General features: G+C 44.3%; 1 protein-coding gene across 3 annotated transcripts in view; it reads right to left on the bottom strand.

The window, feature by feature from the left end:
• The window catches only part of LOC101003631 (mitogen-activated protein kinase 6), a 63,149-nt gene extending 41,058 nt beyond the window's left edge, over positions 1-22,091 (bottom strand). Inside the window, exon 1 of one of the 3 annotated variants that reach the window (XM_031662710.1) lies at positions 21,901-22,091. The gene's annotated coding sequence lies outside the window, so the exon portion shown is untranslated. Of the gene's footprint in view, positions 1-6,507; positions 6,706-7,140; positions 7,309-21,900 lie in introns of those variants that run through there. The other 2 variants (XM_031662708.1, XM_031662709.1) reach the window with 2 other exon arrangements.
• Between the last annotated feature and the right edge of the window lie 624 nt (positions 22,092-22,715).

Genomic DNA, 22,715 nt, shown 5'->3' with positions numbered 1-22,715 from the left:
AGTAGCTGAGATTACAGGCACCCACCACCATGGCCAGCTTTTTTGTATTTTTAGTAGAGATGGGGTTTCACCATGCTGGCCAGGCTGGTCTTGAACTCCTGACCTTGTCATCTGCCCGCCTTGGCCTCCCAAAGTCCTGGGATTACAGGCATGAGCCACCGTGCCCGGCCGCGACAGGCATTTTGTTTTCTTTTCTCAGGATGGAGTCTCGCTCTGTCGCCCAGGCTGGAGTGCAATGGTGCGAACTCGGCTCAAAGCAACTTCCACCTCCTGGGTTCAAGTGATTCTCCTGCCTCAGCCTTCAGAGTAGCTGGCAGTACAGGCATGCACCACCACACTTGGCTAATTTTTTGTATTTTTAGTAGAGACGGGTTTTCACCATGTTGGCCAGGCTAGTCTAGAACTCCTGACTTTGTGATCCGCCCACCTCGGCCTCCCAAAGTGCTGGGATTACAGGCGTGAGCCACCGCGCCCAGCCATGACAGGCATTTTCTAAATGACAAATTATTTCTCTCTTCTCTAACTACAGTCTTGTAAATATCATTTTATAAACAAGAACAATGATGCTCTAAGAAAAGCAACTTCATGAAATTACACACCCAGTAAATGCCGGAATTTGGACATAGGCCTGTGACTACAGGGTTAGAATTTTCCCATTGCATATGGTGGGAGGTTAAGGCCAGGCGTGGTGGCTCACACCTGTAATCCCTGCACTTTGGGAGGCCGAGACAGGTGGATCACCTGAGGTTAGGTTACTTTATCTACTTCAAACATGGTTGAAGCCCCATCTCTACTAAACATACAAAATTAGCTGGGTGTGGTGGCGCATGCCTATAATCCCAGCTACTTGGGAGGCTGAGGCATGAGAATCACTTGAACCCAGGAAGCGGAGGTTGCAGTGAGTGAAGATCATGCCACTGCACTCCAGCCTGGGCAATAACGGCAAAACTCCCTCTCAAAAAAAAAAAAAAAGGTGGGAGGTTAAGAACCACTCTGTTTCAGCACCTGGAATTAACATAAACAGCAGATCAATCTGGAAGTTACCAACAAGTGCCAACAAGCCTAGAGGTACTAGGCCAGAGGCAAAAACTATCCTGTCAATGCTTTCCACAGAATAACTAAGCAAATAACAGCCACTTTTAAAAAATACAAGTGAAAATACCTCTTAGATGGGAAGGAATGGACTTTCTTACAACTTAGATTATCTACTTTATTGAACACAGATGTATCAATTAGAAAATCAGCACTGTTTTATAATACATACTAAAATAATATCTGGGCATATGAGAAAAACTAAGTCAACATACCCTCTCTCCAATTTGTACATTAGGAGAGAACAATTATTAAACTGAGTCTAACCCATTATTAAATTACAACTTAGATTTTAGAGTGGGCAAAGATCATCTAGATCTGTGTTGTCCATGTAACCACCAGCTACGTCCAGCTATTTAAAGTAACTAAAATTAAATAAAAAATTCAATTCCTCAAGTGCACTACTTGCTCGTCAAGTATTCAACAGTCACACACGGCCAATGGCTACCTCACTGGAACACATCTATCATCATAGAAAGTTCAACTGGGCAGTGATTAGCTTCTACATTTTCCATTTGACTTTTTTCAGAAGGGTCAGTGGAAAGAGCAGCTCAGAAGACTAACGAGCTGAACAACCATGTATGCATCATTTTAATTTTTATTTATTTACGTATTTTTTTGAGACAGGGTCTCTTGCTGTTGCCCAGGCTGGAACGCAGTGGTGCGATCAGGGCTCACTGCAGCCTCAACCTCCTGGGCTCAAGCAATCCTCTCATCTCAGCCTCTAAAGTAGCTGGGACTACAGTGTGCACACCACAACTGGCTCATTTTATTTTGTAGAGACAGGGTCTCACTATACTGCCCAGGTGTATGCATCATTAAGCAGTGCTTCTCAAACTGAATGCGCACTGAATGACTTGAAAATCTTGTTAAAATGTAGGTTCTTCCCAGCATGGTAGGAGGCCAGGAGTTTGACAACAGCATGGGCAACACAGCGAGACTCCACTTCTTTTAAAAAAAAAAAAAAAAAAAAAAAAGGGCAGTGTATGATGGTACACACCTGTATTCCAGCTACTGAGGTGAGAGGATTACTTGAGTCCAGGAGTTCCAGGTGGCAATGCATTATGATCACACCATTACACTCCGATCCAAACTGGGCAACAGGGCAAGATTGTGCCTCTTATTTACAAAAAAAATGTAGATTCTAAGATTCTAATTCAGTAGGACTGAGATGAGGTCAAGATTCTAACTTCTAACAAGTTCACAGGTGATGCTAATACTGTTGGTCCAGAATTCACACTTTCAGTACCAAGGTCTTAGATCTCTCCAGGCCTTAGTTTCCTTAACTGTCAAATGATGTACATGAATGAAGCAAGATAATGCCCATGACACCTCCAAAACAGTAATATTTTAAAAGTTTTATGATTGTACAGAATTAAATGCATATAGATTTGCACTCTGCAGAGGCAGACTTTTCTGAGGCAAATGCTAGGATTCTATTTTTTTTTTTTTAGTAGAGACAGGGTTTCACTGTGTCAGCCAGGATGGTCTCGATCTCCTGACCTCGTGATCCGCCTGTCTCGGCCTCCCAAAGTGCTGGGATTACAGGCATGAGCCACCGCGCCCGGCCAATGCTAGGATTCTAAAAACAAGTTTTATGATACCATTTTTTTTCTGTGAAAAAAACACCAAATTTAATGAAAATTAATGGGAAAATTTTATTTGCTATATAAGCATTCAATCTCTGAACAAGTTTTTAGAAATGGACTTAGAAGACTGACATGTATAAAAGACAAAACTTTTAGAACTCTATGGGCCGGGCACAGTGGCTCACACCTGTAATCCCAGCACTTTGGGAGGCCCAGGCGGGTGGATCAGGAGGTCAAGAGAGCGAGACCATCCTGGCCAACATAATGAAACCCCGTCTCTACTAAAAAAAAAAAAAAAAATACAAAAATTAGCTGGGCATGGTGGCGTGTGCCTGAAGTCCCAGCTACTCAGGAGGCTGAAGCTGAAGAATCGCTTGAATGTGGGAGGCGGAGGTTGCAGTGAGCCAAGATGGCGCCACCGCACTCCAGCCTGGCGACACAGTGAGACTCATCTCAAAACAAAAAACAAAAAACAAACAAACAAAAAAACCAACTCTATCAGAGAGCCACACAGTATTTTCCAAATAGGCAGTTCATGGAGATGAAAAAACCAGTGCTGGACTTGGCCCACATCACTGTCACCTTAAAAGCATCAGCTTCACATGAAAGCAACCCCTGGAAAATGCCATTAACTACAGTAACATTGGAGTTGTTTTCTTAAAGTCTCAGTCAAGGCTCTCAGCAATAAAAATGAGCAAAATTCCCATACCACAGGCAGGTTGTTGTGTAATGTAACAGCCCACAAAACAGGCTGAAGGAACTAATGAAGGCAGCCAACAATGCCACACAGAATTTACTTCTGAGGCATCTTCTTTCCATTTTAACAGGGGACCTAGAGTAACACAAGGTTCGAATGGTTCAAAAGTAACAAGGAATTGGATAGCAGTGGTGAGAAGGCTCAGCATTTCATAAAACAGTACCTTGCAGATAGGAAGCAAGCTAAGATATCCAGTTTTTGTTTGTTTGTTTGTTTTTTGGAGTCTCACCTCAGCCTCCCAAAGTGCTGGGATTCCAAGCGTTAGCCACTGCCCTGGCTTCAGTTTGTTTTTAAACTCTGAATTATGCACACCACAGCTAATTACCTATATTTGAAAACAATGCCGGAAATGTGTTAAACCTCTAAGTAATGTGATGCTCTGAAAATTTTCAATACTTTGTATTTTTATGTTTCCTTTACTAGAAATTTTTTTTTTAAAGTTTGAATTAAAACTTTATTTAAAAATCCTCTAGATATAAAGCACGCAATACTCTTCCAAAATAGTTCCAAAAATTTAATTCACATTAACAATACATTTTACGGGCCGGGAGCAGGGGCTCACACCTGTAATCCCAACACTTTGGAAGGCTGAAGCAGGCAGATTGCTTGAGCCCAAGAGTTCAAGAACAGCCTGGGCAACATGGTGAAAACTCATCTCTACAAAAAATACAAAAACTAGCCAGGCATGGTCGCACACAGCTGTGGTCCCAGGGACTCAGGAGGCTGAGGCAGGAGGATCACCTGAGCCCAGGAAATAGAGGTTGCAGTTAACAGTGATCGCACCATTGCACTCCAGCCTGGGTGACAGAGCAAGACCCTGTCTCACAAAAACAACAACAAACACTTTACTGTCCACAAACTCCTCAAATCCATTTGAAAAATTAAACAGTATACACAGAAAAACTAGAGGATGGGTGGGAAATTTTTCTTTTATTTTAAAAATTGAGACAGGGTTTTGTTATGTTGCCCATACTGGTCTTGAACCCCTGGCCTCAAGCGATCCTTCCACCTCAGTGGAATCCCAAAGTGCTGGGATTACAGGTGTGAGCCACCGCACCCAGCCCCACTCTTAAACTGCCATTCTCAATCTTTTTCCCCCTCTCAATCTTATTTTAAGCCAACTTGCTAAACGTTGCCTGTTTTAAAATCAGTCAAAAGATGTATCTTATTACCAAGTTTCAACTTAAAGTTTTAAATTTGGAACTGTACATTCAGCTTATCTTAAAAAAAATGAAAAATAGTGCCTAATACCTATTTCAAATTGTCTTTATTAAAACAGAAAATTCACATAAATCACAAAGCACAACATATAATGTTTTAATAATTCCATGAGAGTGAAACTTTCATATTCAGAGCCATATCTGATTAAATATTAAAGATAAAGATAACCCACATAACCAATAAAAATATAAGGTCAATTTCTAACGACTCCATAAAAGTACTATCTGTCCTTTATAAATAACCTGTAACAAATCTCTCTCAGCAGTAGCCAAAAACCTGTTAGTATCAAACATTTAATTTCAGCACCTGACCAGCAATTGGTTTTACCTTTCCTCTCAGCAAACGTTACACAATTCCACCTGTAGGGTATAGGATATCCTTTTAAAATGCAATTTAAGAAGCCATTACTTTATAGAAACTGCTGTTCCTCTTCAGAAAAAAATGAGAGAGAATTTCAATGTGGACAGGAACATTTTAGCCTATCATTTAAAAAAAAATACAATTAAAAAAAAAAAAAGCCACGTAGCAGTCCGTGGGCAGCATGAGTCATCATCCAACTCAAAACTTGCAGCAGCACTTGTAAGCTTCCTCCTACCCGACCCCATCCCCTTCAGCAAAGTACCCTGAGTCAGCAAACCTTACTATTTTGTCAGTTGATTCTCACGATGCTTTAAATGAATTTATGTAAAGCACTGCAACACTTTTAGTGCTAACATTTGTCTTTAGAATGAGTGCATTTTTTTAATTGCAAAATTAACTTACTTCAGATCACTCTTCTCTGGATTTTTTAATCACAAGTAGCCAACGACTACTTCTAATCCTCTTTTGCAAATAACTGAATTCCAAAATATCCTCATATACTAAGTTTTTCCTAAAATATTCTCCATTTTCCAGTGTTTTCTTCTGAACAGTAATACCTAGGTGATCAAATATGTTCTGCTCAAATCTGGCATATTTTCTAGATTAACTGCAATTACTGAATTCAGGACATCAATAAATAATTTGACACGCTTAACAAGGCAATTCTTAAATGATGTAACATATGTGAAAAGACTTTACACTCCCTGGCACATAGCAAACACTTCATAAACATGTTTGAACAATTACTATCTAAAGACAAAGTTTCTTTCACCCAATTCAAAATTATTTTTTAAAAATTAAAATCTGACATTTCTATGAAGAAATTCCTGATTTCAGGGCCAGGCCCTGTTTGGACCCTACATTCTTCTGGTCAGATCATTCTTTCCATCTCGGTTTTCCAGCGTTAAAGAGAGAGGACATGCCCAATCGGAACTGTAAGAGACAGGCTAGAAGAATCAGCCATCAGAAAATTACTTTGAAGCTGCTTGCTCTTCATTGTACGGCATGTTAATTTTTCCCCTTGACAAATCATCTGTATCCGTTAAAATTTAAAAAAAAAAAGTCATTACTTAGACTGCATCTTTAGCAATGAACATGAATTACGACGTTAATACAAGTCGGCTTCTAATTCCAACTCACCAGTCCCTTTCACTGGACCTTTTCCAATGAACAAGCAAAAGAAAAAATAAAACAGGAAAGGAATCGAGAAGCTCCTGCTGCACAGAGCTCCCCCGTAACACTTGAACCGGTTGGGTTCTACACTCGTCAATAAACAAAAGGTTGCCAAAACACCTTTACTTTTCGACACAACTCACAAGGCGGACTAAAATGCACAGCAAAGTGACAAGGCCCTTTCTGGTGAACCGACAAAACAAGCTTTCATTTGGGCACTTTCACAGAACACCACTTAAGGTCCCGAAAGAAGCTAAGGCAAGACTGCAGGGCCGGGGGAGGAAATTAGGAATTTCGTCTCCGAGTTTTCAGTACCTCATTCATGGCTAGACTCAAAACTTGGGCAGACTTCAGGGCTCTGAGGCGAGCCGGGAGAGCGCTGCGCGCTACGCCACTGGAGACTTTGCCCGGCCGAAGTCAGCTGAGGCCGAGTCACCGGGTGGGACGGGGGAGGAGACGCGGGAGCATTTCGAAAGGCAGAGTGCCAAGAAGGCGAGACTCCACGCCACCTCATGTTCCCCGGGCCGCCGCCCCTCGCTCGCCCGCCCTCTGGTCCGGCTGGGTTTCGAACCCGCGGAGCCGGGCGCAGGTGGCGGGGCGGCAGCCGGCGTGCGGGGCCAGGGAACGGGCTCAGCCCGGCAGGGCGACCGGCGAGGGGCGTGCCGGGTGGGAGGGGCCCACTGGCCGCCTCGCCGGCCCCACGCGGAGACCCCGGCCCGCCGCCCGCCGGCCCGCGCGGGGACGCGCCGGCCAGGCCCGAGAGAGCGGGCAAGCGGACGAGCAGGGGGCGGGCGGCAGACCAAACAAAAGCGCCTTTGTTGAGCGGCAGCCGCCGGAGGGTCACACACAATGGAGGAGGGAGCCGGCTCCGCCGCTGCCGGGCCCGCCGCGGCGCCCTCCCGAGCCGCCCCGCCGGCGCACCCCGCACACGTACACACACACACTCACGGGATTTCTCCGACTCATTGAGAGAGTGCGGGACCCGCGGACAGCCCCCAGTGTCGGCTCAGGTCTCCGGCTGTGCTGGCAGCAGCGGCGTCTCCGAGGCTCTCGCTTTGCCGCAGTCGCCGCCATGTAACCCCGACCCGCGAGAGAGGGCGAGGGAGAGGGGGCGGGGCCTCGCCGTGCCACGCCCCCTCACGTCACAGGCTCACTCCACGGGTTCTCCCGCCCCCGCCCTGCCCAGCGCGCCCGCACGCGCCGGAATTTCCAGCGCCCGTGACTGGGCTGTGCGCGCCGCGGGGGCGGTGGGAAAGGCACGCGGCTAGTCCTGCGCCTCCGGGGGTTTTGCCTGCGGGCGGGCAAGAAGGAAGACAGCCGGGGCCGTTTCTGCTCCACTACCTGCCCCGGCATTAAGGGAACAAAGTGACCAAACCCAGTGCGAGCGTTTACTAAGCACCTACTACGTGCAGAGCACTGGGCAATCCGAGAGGAAGAGGCCTCAGTCTCCAGGAAGGCTGGACCTCAAGATGGATTAGGCTGGAAGGCGGCAGCCGGAGCACAAGGCAGACGCGTCCGAGGCCAAGTACTGAGGTCATTCATTCTGCCAGAGAGTATGCAGGAAGGCTTTTAGGAGAGAGGTCGCCACGGGTGGCCTTTCAGCTAGATCTTGGAGGAGCGGATGTAACCAGGAGGTGAAGGGGAGGGTGTTTCTGCCGAGAGAACAGTGTAAGCAAAGACTGGGAGGCCAGAGTACCTGCCTTGTTGCAGGAACTGGGATAGAATAATTTGAATTTGAAAAGGGATGCACTGTGAAACGTAGAAAGGTGGATGGGTACCTTCTTGGGCCCACTTCTTGGCTAAAAGCAAACTTACATTACTTTTAATGGCTTATTGAGTCCAAGGAGCCTTTCCAGTGTTTATGTGAAATTTAGTATTTATGAAATTAGAGACGCAGGTCAGCATATTTTTTCAATGACTTCATCACCATACAATGCCGATGAGAACCATACAACAGCCCCTTAGCCATTATTATGGGCATCTTCAAGAGTGAGGCAAAGGCCACTTCAAAAAAAATCACAAAGGGCCGGGCGTGGTGGTACACGCCTGTAATCCTAGCACTTTGGGAGGCCCAGGCGGGCAGATCACCTGAGGCCAGGAGTTCGAGACCAGCACCGCCAACGTGGTGAAAGCCCCGTCTCCACTAAAAATATAAAAACTAGCCAGGTGTGGTGGCTCACGTCTGTAATCCCAGCTACTCGGGAGGCTGAGGCAGGAGAATCGCGTGAAACCCGCGGGGGCTTGCCGTTAGCTGAGATCGCGCTACTACACTCCAGCCTGGGCGAAAGCGTGACTCTCCGTCTCAAAAAAAAAAAAAAAAAAAAAAAAATCACAGAGTAACGAAGTTAAGTGGTTGGGGTGAGCTGGAATGCTTTCTATTTTTTAATATTTAAAACAACGTCAGCTGAGTACCAGGTGTGAAGAAGTGATGAGTGAATAAAACCAAGAGAAAGGGGAGACTTATTGCAACCGCAGAATTTCCAACTTCTGCAACAAGAGCTCTTACCTTCAGCCCCATTGCCCCTGCTCTAGGCTCTCCTCTGATCCTGAGGACATTTTTCCTCTCACTGTTTGAGAACTCATTTACCTTCCTCTTCCGTCAATGTTTGATCACCCAGAGAAGGTGGGAGAATAAATACCAAGCACTGTGCCTTCCCTCAAGGAGCGTTTAATCCAGTGTCACTGCTGACTTCGGGTAAATAACCTGTGGATAATGCAAAGTTGGCTTACAATAGTAAGGGAGACACTAAGTTGACAGAATCTTTGTACCTTTTCAAAAGGGGAGGTCAAGGATGGAATAATTACAAGATTTGGGGGATCTGGTTTTTGTTTGTTTGTTTTTGAGACAGAGCCTTGGTCTGTCGCCAGGCTGGAGTGCAGTGGCGCGATCTCGGCTCACTGCAACCTCTGCTCAAGCGATTCCCCTGCCTCAGCCTCCTGAGTAGATGGGACTACAGGCGCGCGCCACCACGCCCAGCTAATTTTTGTATTTTTAGTAGAGATGAGGTTTCACCATGTTGACCAGGATGGTCTCGATCTCCTGACCTGGTGATCCACCCACCTCGCCCTTCCAAAGTGCTGGGATTACAGGCGTGAGCCACCACACCCAGCCCAGGGATCTGGTTTAAGATTGGTTTTTCAGTGACGGGTTCTGATTGGGTTTGGGACAAATTTGTGATATCATAGTTTAGGATGGGTGGGCAGAGGATGGGGAGAGTTTTGAAGAGAGCCTAAAGGGATAAATAGTTGTTAAACTCAGTAGAGCAGAGGGCTATTTACCCTGATGAAGGCAAGTTCTGTCAGTAACTTAATGAGATAAATGGATTTTAGGAAGTTCCTGAAACCACGATCAAGTTATTTGCAACTCCACCGTTTTGGGCAAGAGTTTCTTGGAATTCAAGTTATATTTATTGCAGATAGTTGAATTGTAAAGTCATGTTAATGTAATTGGTTTTAGTTTTTTGGGTTTTTTTTTTTTTTGAGATGGAGTTTTGCTCTTGTCACTCAGGCTGGAGTGTAGTGGCATAATCTCGGCTCACTGCAACCTCCGCCTCCCGGGTTCAAGCGATTCTCCTGCTTCAGCCTCCTGAGTAGCTGGGATTACAGGCTTGTACCACACGCCCAGCTAATTGTAGTATTTTTAGTACAGACGGGGTTTCACCACCTTGAGCAGGCTGTTCTCAAACTCCTGACCACCCGCCTCGGCCTCCCAAAGTGCTGGAATTACAGGAGTGAGCCACTGGGCCCAGCCAGTTTTAGTTTAGTTTTTGTGTGTGTGTGTGTGCGATGGAGTCTGGCTCTGTGGCCCAGGCTGGAGTGCAGTGGCAGGATCTCGGCTCACTGCAAGCTCTGCCTCCCAGGTTCAAGCTACTCTCCTGTCTCAGCCTTCCAGTAGCTGGGATTACAGGTGGCGCCACCATACCCAGCTAATTTTTGCATTTTTATTAGAGAGGGGGTTTCACTATGTTGGCCAGGCTGGTCTTGAACTCCTGACCTCAAGTGATCCGCCCACCTCAGCCTCCCAAAGTGGTGGGATTACAGGTGTGAGCCACTACACCCAGCCCGGTTTTAGGTCTTAATCCTATTCTAGGTGGTGGCTCACACCTGTAGTCCCAGCACTTTGAGAAGCCAAGATGGGTGGATCACCTGAGGTCAGGAGTTTGAGATCAGCCCAACCAACAGGGTAAAACCACATCTCTACTAAAAAATACAAAAAAAATTAGCCAAGCATGGTGGCGTGCGCCACCCAGCTACTCAGGAGGTTGAGGTAGGAGAATCACTTCAACCCAGGAGGTGGAGGCTGCAGTGCGCCGAGATCACTGCGCTCCAATCTGGGTGACAGAACGAGACTCCCTCTCCAAAAAATAAATAAATAAATAAATCCCATTCTGTAGCTATAAAAAGTTTCAATGCTTGGCCGGGTGCAGTGGCTCAGGCCTGTAATCCCAGCACCCTGGGAGGCCAAGGCAGGTGAATCACCTGAGGTTAGTAGTTCGAGACCAGCCTGACCAACATGGTGAAACCCTGTCTCTACTGAAAATACAAAATTTAGCTGGGCATAGGCCGGGTGTGGTGGCTCACACCTGTAATCCCAGCACTTTGGGAAGCCGAGGCGGGTGGATCACGTGATGTTAGGAGTTTGAGACCAGCCTGACCAACATGGTGAAACCCCCTCTCTACTAAAAATACAAAATTAGCCAGACGTGGTGGTGCACGCCTGTAATCCCAGCTACTCAGGAGGCTGAGGCAGGAGAGTTGCTTGAACCTGGGAGGCAGAGGTTGCAGTGAGCCGAGATCACACCATTGCACTCCAGCCTGTGCGACAAGAGTGAAACTTCATCTCAACAAAACAAAAAAAGTTTCAATTCTCAGCATTTTTTCAAACTGCAGATTATGATCCATTGGTGAGTAGTGAAATCATTTTAGTGGATTACAATTTGCATTTTGTCTTAATGGAGCAAAAAACCAAAGAGAGCTTGCCCAGAAGAAAGGGCAAACATTGTTTTGTGCAACTTTTGTCTTGGTTATGTAACACATTTCAACAGATCTGAAAATGTCATTCATTATGAAACATGCCATTATTTTATGTACTATTAAGAAAGTGAAAACTCTATCAAAATATGATACCTTATTGCTACATCTTTTTTTTTTTTTTTTTTTTTTTGAGAGACTCTCACTTTGTCACCCAGGCTGGAGTGCAGTGGTGTGATCATGGCTCACTGCAGCCTCAAGCTCTCGGGCTCAAGCAATCCTCTTGCCTCAGGCTCCTGAGTAGTTGGGACTACAGGTGTGCACCACCATACCTGGCTAATTATTTTTTGTAGAGATTGGGTCTCACTTTGTTGCCCAGGCTGATCTCCAACTCCTAAGCTCAAGTGATCCTCCTGCCTCAGGCCTCCCAAAGTGCTGGGATTATAGGGATGAACCACCGCACCTGACCTAAATCCTGATTTCAGGCATTAAAATGGAGGAAGTACTTCTTAAAATTGATGAAATATATAGTTTATATGAATGTGTCTCTTGGAACATAATGTAAAATGTATTTCTAGTTATTGCTTATTATTGCTATGAGCTATGCTATTGCTGAAAGTTTGAAAGTCACTGCCATAGTGGAGGAACGCAGGAGAGAAAAAATAAGTACAGCGTGAGCTGGATGAGTGCGTCCTGAGCAGAGATGCAAATTACTTGCTCTTGTTGGACTATAATGGAAGGAACAATTGATAAGAACTGGGGACACAGGGAGAAAGAGTATTTGAACTGGGCTTGATTCCATCGGGTAGTATCTGGAAAAAAAGACATGAGCATGCAGGGCACACTTTGGAAAATGGGAGAAGTCTGATAGGCCTGGGAGACTGAAGACAAGTTAGCACCACATTGAGAAGGCCTTGATTACTTTTAGATTTCATCCAAAACTTTTGGATTTTATGCTAAAGGGAGTAGGAGAGGAATGTAAAGGATACAACTAGTATTTTAGAATATAACACTGGCATTAATAGGAAGAGTAGATTGAGCAAGAGATTGGAGACCTGGAGCAGGTAGAAGAATCCATTGTTTTTTCTGCCCTGTATCCAATGTATGGTCTTCTGGTAACAAAACTCCCATGTCCTCTAAGGAGCCTCCCTTTCCTGTGTAAGTAAAAATTTTTTCTGTTGCAAGTAATAGAGAAGTCAAACCAAACTGTATCTCATGAGAGAGACACAGTATATTTAGATGGTTATTGTACCTTTACTGGCTGAGGAAGGAGATGGTAATACAAGAAAGATTATTGGGTAAAGTGGACTTGGTGAATGCTTAGATGAGTCAGAGATGTGTGTTAAGTCACCCAGTTGCTCCCACATTACCTCTTTAAGTTCCCTCTTTAGGCTTCTTGTTTTATCTTCTTCCAGTTAAGTTACGCTATGAAGATAAACTATCAAATACCTTGATTTTCAAAATGGATGGAAAATAGAGTTTAGCAATACAAACTGCTACATTTGATGGTAAACCCTGGAAAATGTCTGATATAAATCATTAAAGACAGTATGTTAGGGAAAATGTAACAGGTCGTCATGACTTCTCTTCAAGTAAGTCATTACAGAGAAATACCACTTCCTTTCTTAATAGGATTTTTACATTACTTAACCAAGAAATTGGTCATTTCAGGAAGGCAAGACACCTTTGTGGATAAGATGGAGTGATGTGGGTTTAGATTATAGCAGAGAAAGGTTGATTCAGAGTGCCAATTGATGGCATGACAAGGAATCTTGAGAGAGTTCTCTAGAAAAGCAACACAAATTTTCCCCTCTTTAGTCTTGTGTAATACACATATATTTTTTCAGGCAGAGTCTGTGTCGCCCAGGCTGGAGTGTAGTGGCACGATCTTGTCTCACTGCAACCTCCGCCTCCTGGGTTCAAGGGATTCTCCTGCCTCATCCTCCCGAGTAGCTGGGACTACAGGCGCCCACCACCACGCCAGGCTAATTTTTGTATTTTTAGTAGAGACGAGGTTTCACCATATTGGCCAGGCTGGTCTCAAACTCCTGACCTTGTGATCCTCCCGCCTCGGCCTCCCAAAGTGCTGGGATTACAGGCGTGAACCATTGTGCCCGGCTGGGTAATATTTTTATCAATGTTTTGAGTTAAGGTACTTATTAAACTTAAAGGAGATATAAAACAGTGTGATAGATTTCAGAATAATTACTCGGAATCATCTCCATAGGTTGCAAAGAATCTTTTTAAAAAGATGACATTTGACTGCAATAAAGTACAATATCTTTGTTCAGAAAAATCATTTGAAAAGGGCCAGGATTTGGGAGACTTGGCTTAACCTGCTATTGTGACAATAAGGGATATTAATGCAGTGTGAGCAGATGCCAAAAAAAAAAATGTAACAAAATGTGTTAATAGGAAACAGTGTCCAAGTCCCAGGGGGTACCACACCTACGTGATTCAGCTCAAGATATCTGAACTTATGTGTTCAAATATAGACACCACATTTACAAAGGCTACCACACATAACAAATTAGAGTAATTCATTAGGAGACATTCAGGCAGGGTGTGGAAAGCACGTTCTCTGAAGAAAAGATGGAGAATTGGGTCTGATTAACCTGCAGAAGAGATTTGCTGAGGGGTTATTGTGTGCAGAGGAGAGAATGGTTGCTCTGGGAGTTCAGATCTAAAACCACTGAGAGGGCTGTTACCGAGAGGCATTGGCTTAGCATAAGAAAGGACTGTTTTGGACGTTGGAACTGAGCCATGGTGGACAGGACTTCCCCGTGAAATGAGTGCTACATCACTGGAAGCATTCAATCAGAAAACAATGGCCACCTGTCAAGGAGGCTCTAAAAGGAACTGCTGAGGAGAGGAGGGGCCTACAGCCAGCTGATAACTTCCATGGTCTCCAACTGGAAGCTTCTGTGTGTCTGTTTATACTCTTAATTTAAAATGACTGCTCTCCTAGACATGGTTTATAGAAGAACACATTGTAATTTGATTTGTAAATAAACAAAACAGCCTTCCACTGAAGAAATTCATTGCCAAGTACAGTTCATCCTTACAGTGGATTCTCATTATTTGTGTTACTTATGTTCTGTAAAGTCATCATGAACAGTAAATTAGTGAAAACTGAACCCTTGCTCCTAGGGGAAGTACAAGGTTAGGTTCCTGCAAACCTCTGGCACAACATTCTTATCAGCCAGTGAATATATAATCTTGTCTCATGTGTATTTCTGTTTAAAAACACCTTTTAAAATACTTATTGTTGATTCATTAGCACTGAACTCACTGCCAAAAGCACTGGAACTCATGCCTGAATAAAGCTTATCTAACATGTATTTTCTCTGTAGGGCACTTCACAGCCTTCTGTGCTTAGGAACTCCATACAGCACTTCAGCAATACATTCGGCGGCCACTTTAACAGCAAAATCACCAACAGAAAGCAAAAAAATGTGATGGCTGGGCACAGTGGCATGAGTCTATAGTCCCAGCTACTCAGGAGGCTGAGACAGGAGGGTCACTTGAGCCCAGGAGTTTGAGTCCAGTCTGGGCAACATAGATCCTGTTTCTAAAAACAAAAAAATCATGGCACCAAATAGACCATGGAAAGGATACTCGTTTACAGTACAAGAGTTGAAACAAGAAGGCAGAATCTTGTCTTATTTGGCCTCAGCTGGCAATGTTCATGTAGGGTGACTCAAATATCTCGTTACTGTGCATGTTCAAAAGTGACTACAAAGGTGCTGTGACTACTTCGGGATTACAAATAAGTTTCAGCAATAGGCAAATTTGCAAACAGAATCTGTGAATAATGAGGACTGGCGATAGTTAAAGATGATGGAGAGAATGTTTTCAGTCAAAACCCATCAAACCTGTACATACGTTTTGATGAGAGGCAGATCACAGGAATGCTTTTTGGAAATGGAAGACTACCTGCAAACAAAACTAGTATCCCACATTTAACTGGATGGGGCAACAAGAGTTTATCCCCTCTGCCAGTCGCGGTGGCTCACGCCTGTAATCCCAGAACTTTGGGAGGTCAAGGTGAGCAGATCACTTGAGGTAAGGAGTTCGAGACCAGCCTAGCCAACATGGTGAAATCCCATCTCTACTAAAAATACAAAAATTAGCCTGGCCTGGTGATTTGTGCCTGTAATCCCAGCTACTCAGGAGGCTGAGGCAGGAGAATAGCTTGAACCCAGGAGATGGAGGTTGTAGTGAGCCAAGATTGTGCCACTACCCTCCAGCCTGGGCAACAGAGTGAAACTCTGTCTCAAAAAAAAAAAAAGCCACGCACAGTGGCTCATGCCTGTAATCCCAGCGCTTTGGGAGGCCAAGTCATGTGGATCACCTGAGGTCAGGAGTTCAAGACCAGCCTGACCAACATGGAGAAACCCCATCTCTACTAAAAATACAAAAATTAGCCGGGTGTGTTGGCTCCTGTAATCTCAGCTACTCGGGAGGCTGAGGCAGGAGAATCGCTTGAACCCGGGAGGTAGAGGTTGCAGTGAGCCAAGATTGTGCCATTGCACTCTAGCCTGGGCAACAAAAACAAAACTCCATCTCAAAAAAAAAAAAAAAAAAAAATATATATATATATATATATATATCCTTCAGGAGGAGAATGGTAATAGCAATCATTTATCAAGTTCCTACCAAGTAACCCGTTTCAGGTACACATTTTACAAACGTTCTATCATTTTCTCAGACTATGACAAATGGGATTTCATAAAAAAGCTGTAAGAAATTACTTAAGGCCAGGCACAATGGTTCATGCCTGTAATCCTAGCACTTTGGGAGGCTGAGGCAGGTGGATCACGAGGTCAGGAGTTCGAGACCAGCCTGGCCAAGATGGTGAACCCTCATCTCTACTAAAAATACTAAAATTAGCCGGGCATGGTAGTGGGCGCCTGTAATCCCAGCTACTCGGGAGGCTGAGGCAGGAGAATCACTTGAACCCAGGAGGCAGAGGTTGCAGTGAGCCGAGATCGTGCCACTGCACTCTAGCCTGGGCGACAGAGCAAGACTCTGTCTCAAAAAAAAAAAAAAAAAAAATTAAATATTTTAGACAAAACCTGGCTTTCCTTGTAATAAAATCAATTTATAAGACAAAAACTATACATTTACTTTTTGAATAATGGTTATATAATTAAACATTTGAATGTACTGGGAAATATCTATTGGGATAAATTTATAAAACCAAATAAATAATCCAAAGAGCCCCTCTAATTTGTCTGCTTTGGAAGTCAGTATTTTCTGCAAGCAGGGCAAATTTGTAGAAATGGTAGAATTAAACTAGTAATACAAAACTTACAGCCTCCCCCAACACACACTTTTTAAGAGAAGCATAGAGAGAATGACACTTTCTAGCTTTAGGGAAATTTAGTCCAAAGGTTTTCTTATTGCATTCTGTCTTTCCTTATATCTTGAGGGGCCCAATAGCTTGAGGAGAACAGATACTCCTAATTTCTGGAGACAGTGTCCAACTTGAACCTCTTGAGACCCCAAAGCCTTCTATAACTAGTCTCAGATTTTGAGAACAACCTGGGCCTCTGCCACATGACCAGAGTAAATAAAAGGAAAGAATAGACATGATGTTCATCAGCCCATGCACAGGGAATGATAAATATTTTGAGTTGTGGAGACAAAGCAGCTTTCAACTCACAAGGGTCATGCTCCTCTCCTTTACACTTCAGTAGTCAAGCTATCCTGTCCTTTGGGGAAGAAGGTAATCACTACCTCTAACTAAACCTGTACCCAACATTTGCTTTCACTGGTCATTCTGAGTGCTCCATTTATCAATTAGTATATAATATGGTAGGCTTAGTAGGTCTGCCTTCCACAATCCCGCCTCTCACCCGCCATTTGCCACTTGATGATTACTGCCACTGGAACTTCCTTCCCAGAGGATGTCATCATCCCCGGAAACTGATAACCACTTCTGCAGTCTTTATCTGCACTCATCATTGTCTCTGGCAATCCCCTAGCTCTGGTGTTCTGGAAGAAAAACAGCCAGGGGCTCAAGAGGCCTAAGATTCACCTGCCCACCCTGGCCTCTAAACCTATGAATGCCCATCCCATACTGCCACAGTTCTCTCCTTTCCCTCCCACAACCAGGGCATTACACAGGGCCCTGTGTGCAAAAGAACCCCATGCTTGGTTTAATGCTCTGCTACGACTATCTTGACATTCCTGATTTTTTTTTTTTTTTTTTTTTTTGAGACCGAGTCTCGCTCTGTCACCCAGGCTGGAGTGCAGTGGCCATATCTCGGCTCACTGCAAACTCCACCTTCCGGATTCATGCCATTCTCCTGCCTCAGCCTCCCAAGTAGCTGGGACTACAGGCGCCCGCCACCGCACCTGGCTAATTTTTGTATTTTTAGTAGAGACGGGGTTTCACCAGGTTAGCTAGGATGGTCTCGATCTCCTGACCTCGTGATCTGCCCGCCTCAGCGTCCCAAAGTGCTGGGATTACAGGCATGAGCCACCGCGCTTGGCCGACATTCCTGATGATTTTGTCTTTGAACTCACGTTGTGTAGTGAAATCAGATGTGGCAGTGAAGCCGCAGGTGAGCAGAGGAGATAGATGCAATAAGTATGTTCACTATTTATTGCCACTCCATTCATATATATCATTCTCCATGACCCACGTGCACAGGATTCTGGTGAGCCCACAGTGCCTCAGAATTCAACGAGACAAAGCAAATAAGTATTTATACAAGGTAAGCCTGTTTTGTCTACGACTGAGTAAGTAGGGGTCCTGATAGTTCTGAGAAGTCATGCTTTCCACTGGAACCAGAACTTCAAACAGAAAGAAGGCAATGGCATCCTAAGACATTAAAGTCCAAGGTACCGTATCGTATCTTTTCTTTCTTGTGTCACTTCCCTGTGTTAGCTGACTGCTTGTGCTGAGGACATTTCCTTTGCCTTTTAGTACTTTCTTACTCCTCAGTAAGTCAAAGGTGGAGTGTGAGTACAATGTGTGTGCGTCAAGAAGTGAAATAAGGGCTGGGCACGGTGGCTCACACCTGAAATCCCAGCACTTTGGGAGGCTTGAGGCAGGTGGATCACCTGAGGTCAGGAGTTTGAGACCAGTTTTCCCAACATGGGTGAAACCCCATCGCTCCTAAAAATACAAAAATTAGCCAGGCGTGGTGGTGGGCACCTGTGATCCCAGCTACTTGGGAGGCTGAGGCAGGAGAATCATTTAAACCTGGGAGGTGGAGGTTGCAGTGAGCCAAGATCACACCATTGCACTCTAGCCTGGGTGACGGAGTGAAACTCCATCTCAAAAAAAAAAGAGGTGAAATAACAGTTGAGGTAGTTTTGTGTAGTTTTTCTACTGTTCTGGTAATAACCAACTATATATGTATGTAAGAGCTAAAAAATAGAAATTGTGTCATTTTGGTGAGTCCACAAAGGAGTTAATTTTTTTTTTTTTTTTTTTTTAGATAGAGCTCTAGCTCTGTTGCCCAGGCTGGAGTACATTGGTGCAAACACAGCTCACTATAGCCTTGGCCTCCTGGGCTCAAGCAAATCCTCCTGCCTCGGGAGTTAAATGATCTTATATTTGTATTTAAAACTGGTTTTGCACAGTATAAAAATGAATTATAACATTCATGCTAATCATTTAAATTTTTCTTTTTTCTTACATAGAACAACATTAAATCACATATTTAAAACACTGTAACAAGTCGAGAGAGAGAGCAGAAGAAAGGAAAAAAAGTTTTATACTTCACTAGCTTAGCAGCATTTTTATTTTTCTGCCTTTTGAACAAAGGGCCCCAGAAATTATGTAGCCAGTCTTGCTAGAACCCCACCCACCAGCAGCCCTGAAGAAGATGGGTCAGGGACAGACTCCCGACCTGCTCCCACTCCCCTCCCTGCCAGAGCTGGGGCAGGAGAAGTGAGAATATCTCTGCCATTGGGGATAAGTGTCCAAGGCTGCCTCAAAGCCCAGCCGCCCACTCTTGGGAGCAGCACTTCCTGTAGTAAACACACAGGCTGCATTACACAGGGAGGTAGGAAGTGGGGTAGGAAGGAAGACCTTGTTCCTTCTGGGGCACATTTTCCCATAGAAACCATGTCGTAGGTCACAGTTCTATAGTCTCAAAGCTACATGGCCTTCTAAGAGTTTGCCTGACAACAGAACCAGTATTTCTAACATTAATTCTCTGGGGAAAAAAATGCATTTTCAGTTTCAAACAACCAAGTTAGAAATCAACTTTTGGGAACATAATTCAGTCACAAGCAGGGACTATCTACACCTTCCTAGCTCAGAAGTGCTGAGACCACAGAGAAGGATGGTATCTGTTAGACCCAGGTAAACAACTAAATGTTAATGACACTGTTAATAAATCATAACTTCACTTTATGCTCTAGCTGATATGAAGGGTCCAGTCCTTCAGACTTGCTGCTTGAAGAACTTGATTGCAGGTTTACCAGGGTTGATTGGCCTCGGCAACCAACACATACCAACCAAGTTCAAGAGATTGCACCCTAAACCAGCTGCCAATTCATTAAGCACACAAGAATAGCTGTGCTGAGTTGGACTCATGATTCATCCTGGCTGGTATTCTCACACAATGATTGTGAACTTCTGCGTTTTAGTCATTGTAAACTCTAGTGTTGAGCATAGTGTCTGAATATAGTGGTTTCTCAAATAAATGTTTGTTAAAAATGAAAGGTGAATAGGGGTTTCCTTCAAATTTCCCCTTATTTAATTCTACTTTTAAAGCAACTTTCTTCTTAGGAAATCTATTTGGTCATTTTAGTTACCTCTTTCTCTGACCTGGTATATCTATGAAATACTAGACTCTTTTTTACAGTTTCCAGGGAGAATTAAATGCATGATTCCACGTATAACTTCATTACCATTTTGTCAAATGTAAGACAAAATAATGCTTTCAGTTCTGTTTTCCATGTTCTTAGCAAAGAGGCCTAGCATATTGTTATATGACTTTAGGAAACAGTCAACAATAACTCATGGGTCTCTTTCTTAGAATAAAACACAGCTCCAAACTCATCTTTTAAGTGACTTTAGACTAACAATACTAAATGCATTATTCCAATTCAGTACAGAATGAAACTCATTTGCCATATTTTTGTCCACTCACATAAGCTGTGTGAAGCTTATCTTTTCAATTTAGATCCATCTGCTTGGTGTTTACTCCCCTGGAGAGCTTAAGGCCATTTCAGCCGTGTGATGTTTCCTACATGGGTCTGCTTCCACACAGTCTATGACAGTTTTAAGTAAGACAAGTCCTCCAACAGTAACCCTTGGGGGCTCCACTCTGAAACCAGAAGAATCTCTCTGGTGCCTTGGCGCCAGTGGTAGTCAGCAGACCTAGGTGTTGGCCCCAGTTCTGCCACTTAGTTGTTTGATTCCAGGCAAGTCATTTAATCTCAACTTTAAAATGGTATAAATAGCACCTGCTCCCCTCCCTCGCAGGGCAGGGTCTGTCCAAGGAGTACATGAGATAATGTGTGTGGAAGCACTCTGAAAAAGCTAACCTACTCTAAATGAGGGTTGTTGTTAGTATCTTCAGCCAGAAGCTTGCCTGTTTAAACTATCATTCACCTAAGTTAAGCCAGATCTTTTTGTTTGTTTGTTTGTTTGTTTGTTTGAGATGGAGTTTCACTCTTGTCGCCCAGGCTGGAGGACAGTGGTGCGATCTCAGCTCACTGCAACCTCTGCCTCTCAAGTTCAAGCAATTCTCCTGCCTCAGCCTCCTGAGTAGCTGGGATTACAGGCACCCGCCACCACACCTGGCTAAGTTTTGTACTTTTTTAGTAGCGATGGGGTTTCGCCATGTTGGCCAGGCTGGTCTTGAACTCCTGACCTCAGGTGATCTGCCCTCCTCGGCCTCCCAAAGTGCTGGGATTACAGGCAATGAGCCACCACACCTGGCCCAGATCTCTCTTCATTCATTCAATTCATTCAACAGATAGCCTTTGAGTGCCTATTTTATCCAAGACAGAACTTTCTCCCACCTTTTGGGGTAACTTAGTGGGGGGGGGGTTTGTTTGTTCTTCCTTGTTTCCTCAGTGTTTAATGTGTAAATTGGTAGAGATGTTTTTTAAAGTGTAGCGTTCACATGCTTATTTACCCTTCAAAGAAATGTGGTCCAACAGTGAAACATGAGGCATGCTCAAGCGTGTTGCTGCAAAGGAAGAAGGTCAAACACAGTCTCTGCCTGCATCTCTCCACAGAAAGCAGGAGTGCCTTCCACGCTCAGCCTCGGAGGGACAGAAGGGAAAATCCAGAGTGGGGTTGCTATGGTTTGGACGTGTTCCCCAAAAAGGGTATGTTGGCAACTTAATCCCCAATGCAGCAGTGTTGGGAGGTGGGGCCTAATGGGAGGTGTTTAGGTCATAGGGGCTGCACTCCCATGAATTGATTAATGCTGATTATAATAAAGCTGGAAGCTTCGAGTTCAGTGTCTTGCCCTCGTGAGATCACTCTTGCCCTTCCGCCTTCTACCATGGGATGATGCGGCAAGAAGGCCCTTATTAGATGCCGTCCCCTCTTAGACTTCCCAGCCTCCACAACTGTGAGCCAAATAATTTTTTTTCCTTTATAAATTATTCAGTCTTAGGTATTTTGTTATAAAAAGCACAAAACAGACTAAGACAGGGGTATAGCTGAGGGGGCCAGTGAGAAAGGGAAGCAGGGGCAACTATATAACCCCTCAGATCCCAACAACCGCTATAATAATAAATGGATTTACTTACATGAAAGCAGCTTATAGCAATCTCCTTTAATTTAGCCCGTGGTCCATTCTAACAAAGAAAAATTCCTTCCACTTTTAGAAGCTTCTGATGAAGGCTTATGGATACTGTTTCCAAAGGAAAAATAAAAGGCAAAGCATTCCTAGGGAAAAGGAGGAAAGACGTGTTTGTAAAATGATTTAGCCGTACAGCAGGTTATGAAGGAGTGAAAAGGAAAAGATTAAAATGGTTCTTTCCCTCCTCCCTCTGTGACTCAGATTAATCCTAAAAATAATCTTCATCCCAGTATGAGAAGCTTAGGAAAGACTCAGATCTCCACAGACCAATTTTCATGATGGTCGTGAGGAGGAAAGGAACAAAAGGAAGAGGGAGATAGGGAACAGGAACTACTAAAGGCAAGCTAGAGGAGACTTCACCTACTCAGAAGAGGTGAGGTGAAATTAAAGGCCAGTGTAAATGTGAGGCAATAAGCATTCTGCATTCTTGCCCTATTCTGAAGGCCTGGAATTATATTGCATCAGCAAAGATGAAGCTTCAATTTACTGTTTCACTCTTACCTCTCACTAATTCTTCTGGCCATCCATATTTTATTCATTCGAATGAATTTTCATCTTTTCAACATCATGCTCCTTTCTTTGTGTCAGCAACAGGAGGCTCAGACCGGGCGCGGTGGCTCAAGCCTGTAACCCCAGCACTTTGAGAGGCCAAGGTGGGCGGATCACGAGGTCAGGAGATCGTAGACCATCCAGGCTAACACGGTGAAAGCCCGTCTCTACTAAAAAAATACAAAAAGCTAGCCGGGCGTGGTGGCGGGGGCC

The sequence above is a fragment of the Papio anubis genome, unplaced genomic scaffold (assembly GCF_008728515.1).
Source record: "Papio anubis isolate 15944 unplaced genomic scaffold, Panubis1.0 scaffold88, whole genome shotgun sequence".
Taxonomy (NCBI): Eukaryota; Metazoa; Chordata; class Mammalia; order Primates; family Cercopithecidae; genus Papio; species Papio anubis.
The sequence above is the reverse complement of the archived record's forward strand: the minus strand, read 5'-3'. Positions and strand labels throughout refer to the sequence as shown.